The sequence below is a fragment of the Microtus oregoni genome, unplaced genomic scaffold (genome assembly GCF_018167655.1).
Source record: "Microtus oregoni isolate MIOR12 unplaced genomic scaffold, Mior012 000012F_ref0000307, whole genome shotgun sequence".
Classification (NCBI taxonomy): Eukaryota; Metazoa; Chordata; class Mammalia; order Rodentia; family Cricetidae; genus Microtus; species Microtus oregoni.
Window position 1 is genome coordinate 10164686 of NW_024543071.1, and position 9452 is coordinate 10174137.

The following is a 9452-nucleotide window of genomic DNA, read 5'->3' on the forward strand; positions in this document are numbered from 1 at the left end:
TTTAAATTGTCAGAGATTAAAGTTCTTGAGTTGATGTATCACTATAAACATGATGTTTCCTAAATTACAACTTTAAGCCTGGGAAAAGATTTGGACAAAAGCATGAGCTGTTTCTTTAACCTCATGTTGTGTTTCCCTTTCATGTCTGTCCACTCACTGCCTCCAATAAAGCTGCATCTAATGTACTGCTCACATTTCTCCCCCTCACCTTTTTTCCTCGTTCCTGAGGCTTCTCATTCCATTATGACTTTACACTGTCAACCTCCTGGAATAGTCTGTTATGTAACCAGATTTTGATGTGGTTTTATATGTGAATTTATTAACCACCCACCATCTCTTCCTTCGGCAGAGCATATCTATCCCTTAGGGCTCTTTTTATCATGACATCTTAAAGTACAACCTTTCAGCACTACAGTTTTTCACCAGAATTCTGGGAGAGACAAGCAACACTCAAAGCCTTTCAAAAGTTGTACAGTAATCTACTATTGTCAAGGTGTACACACAGGCATAGTCAGATAGACAGATAGACAGAGACACAGAGAGACAGACAGAGCTGGAGAGCTAAAATAGAATTACACTATGACATGACAACCATGTCTGTACTAAACACCATAGTTGAACACACAAAATTCCAGTGGCACTGGGCCATGATGGCACATACCTTCAATCTCATCACTTGGAAGGCAAAAGCAGGAGAATATCTGTGAGTTTAAGATCAGTCCAGTCTACAGAGTGAGTTCCAGGACAGGCTCCAAAGCCACAGAGAAACCCTTTCTCAAAACAAAACAAAACAAAACAAAACAAAAAAGCCCAGTGCAAAAAAAAAAAAAAAAAAAAAAAAAAAAAAAAAAAAAAAAAAACAAAAAACAACAACAACAACAACAAAAAAAAACATGGATTACCTCTTTTGAAGTTGTTGGCCAGTGAAGTCCCATAGATTCTCATACACTGTGGTCTACTGTTAATACTATTAGTGACTCTCCTGATCATAGAACACAGGCCTTCATTGCTATTGGCTAGCTCTCATCATGCTAGAGTGAGCTGTGCACACTACCAAAGGAGAAAAGTCAACATTAATCTTACCCAGCTGTGAGTCCTGTTAGCTACTGCCCCTCTGGGCCCGATAGTGGCATGAGCATCACGGATATAACCATCTACAACAAACCCTTTGCTGATTTTTCTTTTCTTTTTCTCTGCCTTCTCCTTTTCTACTAGTTCCATGTTTTCTCTTTCAATCAAAGGAACTAAGGTATTACACCCCCTCTGAAGCTCCATTGCAGTCCTGGACTTCAGAAACCAATCAAAATCTGAACTGAGGGGAGTTTCGAATATATTGTCTTAACTCATAAACATTTTCCCTGTCAAATTCAAGCTTTTGCAGCATACAAATGAGAAAACAATCCTCTTCTTCAGTATAGTTTTTTTCCTTTGTTATACCATATGATATTATTAGCTGATGAAAGGGTGTTTGGATCACCCAGTCTTTGTATCTACTGCTTTCTTGAAACTTATTCTTCTTTGAATTCTTGCCTCTCCCCTTTCAATCTGAGCCATAATCACATTCTACAATGGAGCTCTTTGCATCTTTCTCAGAACACAGCTGAGTATGCAATGACTTCTTCTGGAGTTTTAGGACTACTTCTGTGGCTATATTTTCAAAATCATCACGACCACACTTCTTGTTACCTTTGATAAACTGGTTAAAATCTCTCTTCATCCAATTAGTAAATGCCTGTGTCAGAAGCTTCCCCTTTTTCTCTTGCTTCTCATTATTTAGGGGCTATGCTTCATCAACTTTAATGTTTTTCCTTCTGTGCCTGTGTTGTGCTAGGTAGGCCAGGACTCCGAGGCACCTGTACCTGATGGTTTTCCTGTAATACAGAATTTCTTGTTCAGTAATTCAAATAAACATGGACAAAGTATTGGAAATCCTGAACATTTGGTTGTTTGGGAGGTCAAGGTGCCTCGGGTGCTTTAGGTTCACTAGCATCTCAGAGAGCTTACCTGAAATATACATCAACAATATAGTTGGCTTTCCTTTCTTATTTAGTTGGTTCAGCCCATTCTGTGAATGCAATCTTCTGTTTTTGTCTGTAGTCTTCTCCTTCAAAGTTATAAACATTAGACTCTGTATCTTTTGTAAAGATTCCAAGAGAGTTCTCACCCATCTTGGAGAGGTTTTCATTCATCTCTGCAATCTTCTTTGCACCCCTTTCCAAAATACCATCACCATTTTCATCAGTGATTTCACTTTCTTTTGATGCAAATACATGTGCAGACCCATGTTGAATCATTTGAAGCATTTCATCTTTCCCAATTTTGTTCAGGTTCTGATCTACAAGCCTCCCTTGTTGAATGACTATTGAATCCAGTCTGAGTTTCAGCTCAGCACATTCTACTATTCTTTCTTCTACAGTGTTATCTGTTATAAAGCAAAACACTGGACAGTCTTTGTTTGTTCAATTTTAGGCACTCGGTCCATAGCCTGAAGATCTACCCTGGGATTCCCATCTGAATCATATAAAATTACCTACACCAGCAGTTTAGATTGGTGCCCAGATCACCAACACATGTGCTTAGCATTAAAACAATCTTTGTGCTATTTGGTTTATTGTATGCATGGATGGAGTCTTGTCTCTCATCATGGGGTGTCCGCCCATCCAATCTGCAGTATTTATAATTTCTCCACATGTATTAGTCTTCCAAAAAGTCTAATACCCTTTTCATCTGAATGAATATTAGTACTCTTGAACCTTGTTCTTTTAATTTAGGGAGCAGCTTGTCTAATAAAACCATTTTGCCACTCTTGGTAACTAGATGTCTATCTGTTGTGTAAGGTGGGCCAAGTTCAGCTCCAGCGAAGAGATATGGATGATTGCAGCAATTCCTCAACTGCATCAAAAGTTCAATAACATTATTTTGTCCATCTTTCCTGCTGAATTTAATATGTCTATATCCATCATTAAAATCCGAGTATACAATTTTCTTTGCATTTTGCTAAGACCCACATAGATTTCTACTTCTCTCTTTGGAGGCAAACTCTTCAACATCAGCTTTAATTTGACAAAGGAGGAATGCATGCAGAACCATACAAAAGCCTCTCAATGAGCTTTTGATTCCCAGGCAATTATTTGTATCAAACCAGAAAATTAAAGTCATCAGCTAAATTAGACACATCTGGCAACAAAAAATTTAGAAATGACCAGAGCTCATGCAAGTTGTTCTGAAGAGGCGTTCCAGTTAGCAACAGTCGATTTGTAGTCTTGAATTCCCTCACTATTTCTGACAACTTAGATTTTTCATTTTCTATCCTGTGAGCTTCATTTATAACTAAGTATCTCCAGTTAAATTTTTTGAACACAGACTTCTCCTTAATATGCATTTCATAAGATGTGACGCACACGTCCCACTCTCCTGGTAATAAAACATTCCTGACAAATGCAGCAATTTACTCTTTATCCCCGATCAAGCAAACAGATCTATGTATTGGTACCCATCTCTTGAATTAACTCATCCAGTTATGCAATGCAGACAAGGGAACCAAAACCATATGAGGACCAGGAATATTTCTATGGTGTTTCATGCATCCAAGGAGAGAAACTGTTTGAAGTGTCTTTGCCAAAGCCATGCATCTGCAAGGATACTATTGGTGCCATTTTCATACAGAGACATGAGCCAATTCAATCCTTAACCTGATAATCTCTCAATACCCCATTTTACATAAGATGGAGAATTTTCAAATCGAGTACAGACATTGGTTGCTTTGTAGCTTTCTGTTAGTAGCTCTTCGTTCTCCTCTTGCCCTGTTCTGTGGTGTCAGTAGTTGCTAAAGAGAAAATCCTGTTTTCCATCCTTTTTTACCTGAGGGCACTTTGGTTGGAGTCTTATGATCCGAAGGCTGAATGAAATGTGAAAACAGCTCTAACTGATTTAATAAATACTCGAATCTATTTGCTCAGTCAGTTTGCATTTTTCTTTATGTGTAGGATATGGTTCTTGGGTTTCTTTTTGCTTTTCAGGCGATACACCATCAAATGCTTCCTTCATCTCAATGTCAAGCCAATAGCCTTTAAGATACCAAACCACTTTGGGCATGGTTTCATGTACTACAAACTCAAAAGTAAAGCATGCACATGCCTCTTGGCTGCTGGTATTCCCACAGCACTGCTCCACAAGGTGAAACGCATACTTAGCATGCATAATGTCCATTTTAATTTACTTGACAAAATACCGGGTAATTGAACATGTCTTTACTTGTGTGGCGAAGCCTGTCATTCTACGCTGTGGCACTGAGGCATGGCTGCGTGATTATGAGAGACATTAACCTCTGTCTTTAAGTAAGTTGTAGGACATTAAGATATCAAAGTTACTGTAAATGTCACAGTATTACAGAGAAAATCTCTAAGAATGGTATGTGATCTCATTTGCCTAAATCACATGAACTACTGAGGGAGAAGTCTTAAAGGATTTCCTCTGCTTTTGTCCCCCATTGAGTGTGGCAGATGAGACCTGATTAACCAAGTTCACAAGGTCCCATGCTCATACTCTGTCACTAGGGAAGATTTTCGTTCATTCCTGCACATGATAAGAATGTCTTAAAGGCCTTCCTTGGCCCTCTTGTCTCAGATCAATTCTAGACTTAAGCTCACTGTTAATGGTATATTATTCCCCATTTTTCATTGATTTTTTTAACCCAGAGAAAAGAAGAGCTACTCAAAGCTATTCCATATGCACAGAAAGCTTTGCAGTGCTTGTAATGAAATAATACATAACATCTTATTTATCACAATGGAATGTATCCTTTACAACATTTCATTTATCATTGATGTCTGAGTGTGAAATGCCTTAGAGGCTAGCTGACTTAGTTAATGCCCCATAGAGACAATAAAACAATTGTCTGCTGTGCCACTACCTCCATGATAGAAAATCAAACCTGGCCATGCCGTTGCAGTTATGTCAGCCATTAAAGTTATCTCATTTTGCTTCAAAAACACAAAGCCTGGATACAGCACACATGGATTCTAACTCTTGCTTACCATACCTGCTGTATGTGTCAAGCAAGCCACTTAAAGTTTCTGTCTCCGTTTTCTCTTAATTCATTATTTGTATTGCTTAAATAGCTATCTTAGTTATTTTTCTCTGGCTATGATAGAGCACCATGACCAAGGTAATTTACAAAGGAAAACCACCACACTAGCATTTAAAGTACTAGGATTCACTGCAGCATTTTCAGGCACGAATTTTCTTGATTCTACTCTCCATCTATTTTCTCATCTCCTGTTCACAAGGAATACTTATACTCTTAGTAGCTTCCTTTCTTATTTTATAGTTGTTCCCTACAACTTCCTAAAATACTTGATATCCAAATCCTAACTGCAAGGGTATGTGAGAAATTATGGGTGTGTACACATCTGTAAAACGAGAGAGGAAAGAAAGAGAGAGAGAGAGAGAGAGAGAGAGAGAGAGAGAGAACAGGAGAGGGGATATTAAACTTTGATATGCAAGCATGTGTCTGAAATGTATGTGACCAGATATAGAGTCCTCTATAAATCAGGAGCAGGTGAGTTGCGTCATACATTAGTTATTTCTTTTTGTAACCTTCCATGCTTATGTGCAGAATTACAACAGCATCATTACAACATCTACAACAGCAGAATTAAACTCCAGTCATCAGTGAATAAGTGTTCTGATGAAGGAAGGTCATTGGTTAATTATAATAAAGAAACTGCTTGGCCCTCATAGGTTAAAACATAGGTGGGAGGAGTAAACAGAACAGAATGCTGGGAGGAAGAAGAAGTGAGCTCTGAGGCCATGCTCCCCTCTCCCGGGCAGATGCTATGAAACTCCGACCCAGGATGGATGTAGGCTAGAATCTTCCAGGTAAGCGCACCTTGGGGTGCCACACACATTATTAGAAATGGGCTAGTCCAGGTGCGAGAGTTAGCCCAGAAGAGCCTAGATATAATGGGTCAAGCAGTGTTTAAAAGAATAGATTGTGTGTTGTTATTTCGGGTAAAGCTAGCCGGTGGCAGGAGCTGGGTGGCAGAATGTAACCCGCAGCTCCCACAACAGTGTTCTTTCCCTGCATCTTTTTTCAGCATTTGTTGTCACTTGTTTGTTAGTTAGTTTGTTTGTTTTTTGATGATGAAGACATTTTGACTGTGGTGAGATATAATTAAAAGTTGTTTTAATTTAAATTTTTCTGAAGGCTAAGTATAATGAACACTTTTTAAAAATATTTATATTGTGTAAATGTAACACATTTTCTTTATCCATTCTTTGGCTGAGCAGCATCTAGGTTGTTTCCAGGTTATGGCTACTACAAATAATGCTATAAACATAGTTGAGCAAGTGTTCTTCTGGTATGATTGAGCATCATTTGGGTGTATGCTCAAAAATGGTATTTCTGGGTGTTGTGATAGATAGATTCTTAATTTTTTGAGAAGTCACTATTTGATATCCAATGAGGCTGTACATGTTTGCACTCCCACAAGCAGTGGAGGAGTGTTCTCTTTACTCCACACATTCTTTCCAGGATAAGCTGTCATCAGTGTTTTTAATCTTAGCCATTCTGTCTGACAGGTATAAAATGGTATCTCAGAATCATTTTGATTTGCATTTTGCTTATGACTAAGGATGTTGAGCAATTATTTAAATGTCATTCAGCCATTTGAGATTCTTCTGTTGAGAATTCTCTGTTTAGATCTGTACCCCACTTTTTAATTGAATTATTTGGTATTTTGATGTTTAGTTTCTTGAGTTCTTTATATATTTTGGAGATCAGCCCTCTGTCAGAATGTGGGGTTGGTGAAAATTTCCCATTCTGTAGGTTGCCATTTTGTCTTATTCAATCATGTCCTTTGCCTACTTATTGGTTATTGCTCTCAATGTCTGCGCTACTGGTGTTAAATTCAGAAAGTGGTCTCCTGTGCCACTGCATTCAAGGCCACTTCCTACTTTCTCCTCTATAAGGTTCAGCATAATTGGATTTATTTTGAGTTTTTTTTTTATCTACTTGTAGTATTACTCAGCTGTAAAAGACAATGACATCATAAAATTTGCAGGCAAATGGATGGAACTAGCAAAAAATCATCCTGAATGAGGTAACCAGAGTCAGAAAGACAAACATGGTATATAAGATGATATTAGATGTAAAGCAGAGAATAACCAGATGACAGTCCACATCTCCAGAGAATCTAGGTAACAAGGAGGATCCTAAAAGTGATCCATTGATCACCCTGGGAACTGGAAATGGATGAGATCTTCTGGATAAACTAGGGACAGGGGACAGTAGAGGGGAGGGGATGTGGGATGAGAACATGAGGGAATGGGATGGGAGAGTTGGGGGAGGGGACAGAGTGAGAGAACAATGAAAGATATCTTGATAGAGGGAACCACTACAGTGTTAGGCAGAAACTTGCTGCTAGGGAACTTCCCAGGAATCTACAAGAATGACCCCATCTAGCACTCCTAGCAATAGTAAAGACGGTGCCTGAAATGGTCATGTCCTGTAATCAGATTGGTAAATACTCTAATTATCATCATAGAGTCGTTGTCCAGTGACTGAAGGAAGTAGATGAAGAAGTCATTAGCCAAGCACCTGGTCGGCTCTGAGAGTCCAGTCGAAGAGAGGGATTAGAAATTCTTTGAGCCAGGGCTCAAGATCATGATACAGAGATACACACAGACAGACGATCAGAGCTCACGGGAGCTCATAGGCTGTGGTCCAACAGACAGGGAATCTGCAAGGGACCTAGGCACTCTGCATGTGGACAATTATTGTGTGGCTTTGTCTGCTTAGGGGGGCCCTAGTAGTAAAACCAGGATCTGTCCCTGGTGCCTCAACTAGCTTTTTGGAACCCTTTTTTATGTTTTTATGTTTTTGAAATGCTTATATTTTTTATTGCTTTATAAATAATACTATTCAAAATTTCCACTTCCTCCCTTCCTCCCACTCTACCACTCCCCCTCCCTGCCTCCGGTCCTAAGAGAGGGCAGGGTACCCTGCCCTGTGGGAAGTCCAAGCCCCCCCCCCCACTCCATCCAGGTCTAGGAAGGTGTGCATCCAAACAGACTAGGATCCCAACAAGCCAGTACATGCAGGAGAGACAAATCCCAGTGCCATTATCATTGTCTTCTCAATCAGCCCCCATTGTCAGCCATGTTCAGAGTCTGGCTTGATCCCATGCTCGTTCAGTCCCAGTCAAGCTGGCTTTGGTGAGCTCCCATTAGATCAGGCACACTGTCTCAGTGGGTGGACCAATCCCTCGTGGTCCTGAATTCCTTGCTCATCTTCTCCCTCCTTCTGCTCTTCAACTGGACCTTGGGAGCTCAGTCCAGTGCTCCAAAGTGGGTCTCTGTTTCTATCTCCATCCATCGCCAGACGAAGGTTCCATTGTGATATTCAAGATATTCATCAGTGTGACTATGGGACAAAGCCAGTTCAGGCACCCTCTCCTCTACTGCCCAAGGACCTGGCTGGGGACATCCCCGTGGACACCTGGAAACCCCTCTAGAGCTAAGTCTCTTGCCAACCCTAAAATGGCTCCTTTAATTAAGATATCTTCTTCCCAGGCAGAGGCAGGCGGATCTCTGTGAGTTCGAGACCAGCCTGGTCTACAAGAGCTAGTTCCAGGACAGGCTCCAAAACCACAGAGAAACCCTGTCTCGAAAAACCAAAAAAAAAAAAAAAAAAAAAAAAAAAAAAAAAAGATATCTTCTTCCCTGCTCCCATATCTGCCCTTCCTCCATCTCAACCATCCCACTCCCCAAAGCTCTTCCCAATCCTCCCCTTCTCCCTTCTCTCTCCCCCTCTCCCCTTTCTCCAACCCCACCTCTACCCCCATACTCCCAACTTTTGCCTGGCAATCATGTCTACTTCCAATTTCTAGGAGAATAAATATATGTTTTCCTTTGAGTTCACCTTATTATTTAGTTTCTCTAGGATCGCGAACTATAGGCTCAATGTCCTTTGTTTATGGCTAGAATCCACTAATGGGTGATTACATATTATATTCATATTTTTGGGTTTGGGTTAACTCACTCAGGATAGTTTTTTCTATTTCCATCCATTTGCATGCAAAATTCAAGATGTCATTTTTTTTTAACCGCTGAGTAATACTATAATGTGTAGATGTGCCACACTTTCTTTATCCCTTCTTCCATTGAGGAACATCTAGGTTGTTTTCAGGTTCTGGCTATTACAAATAATGCTGCTATGAACATAGCTGAACAAATGCTTTTGTAGTATGATTGGGCATCTCTTGTTTTCTTTCTCTTTTTTTGTGGTTCAATGAATGCTTTGCTTTCCTTGAAGCAGGCATGGGGGACAGGCAATGGTATTGCCTCAGCTTGATGTGCCAGGTTTTGTTGATTTTCCATTGGAGGAGCCCTTACAGTTTCTGAGAAGTGGATGGTGGGTGAGGTTGGGAGGAGGTGGAAAGAGGGCAGGG

At 40.0% G+C, this 9452-nt stretch overlaps 1 pseudogene; it reads right to left on the reverse strand.

Moving 5' to 3' along the window:
* Positions 1-1050: 1050 nt before the first annotated feature.
* Positions 1051-4047, reverse strand: LOC121454083 (annotated as a pseudogene).
* Positions 4048-9452: the final 5405 nt, after the last annotated feature.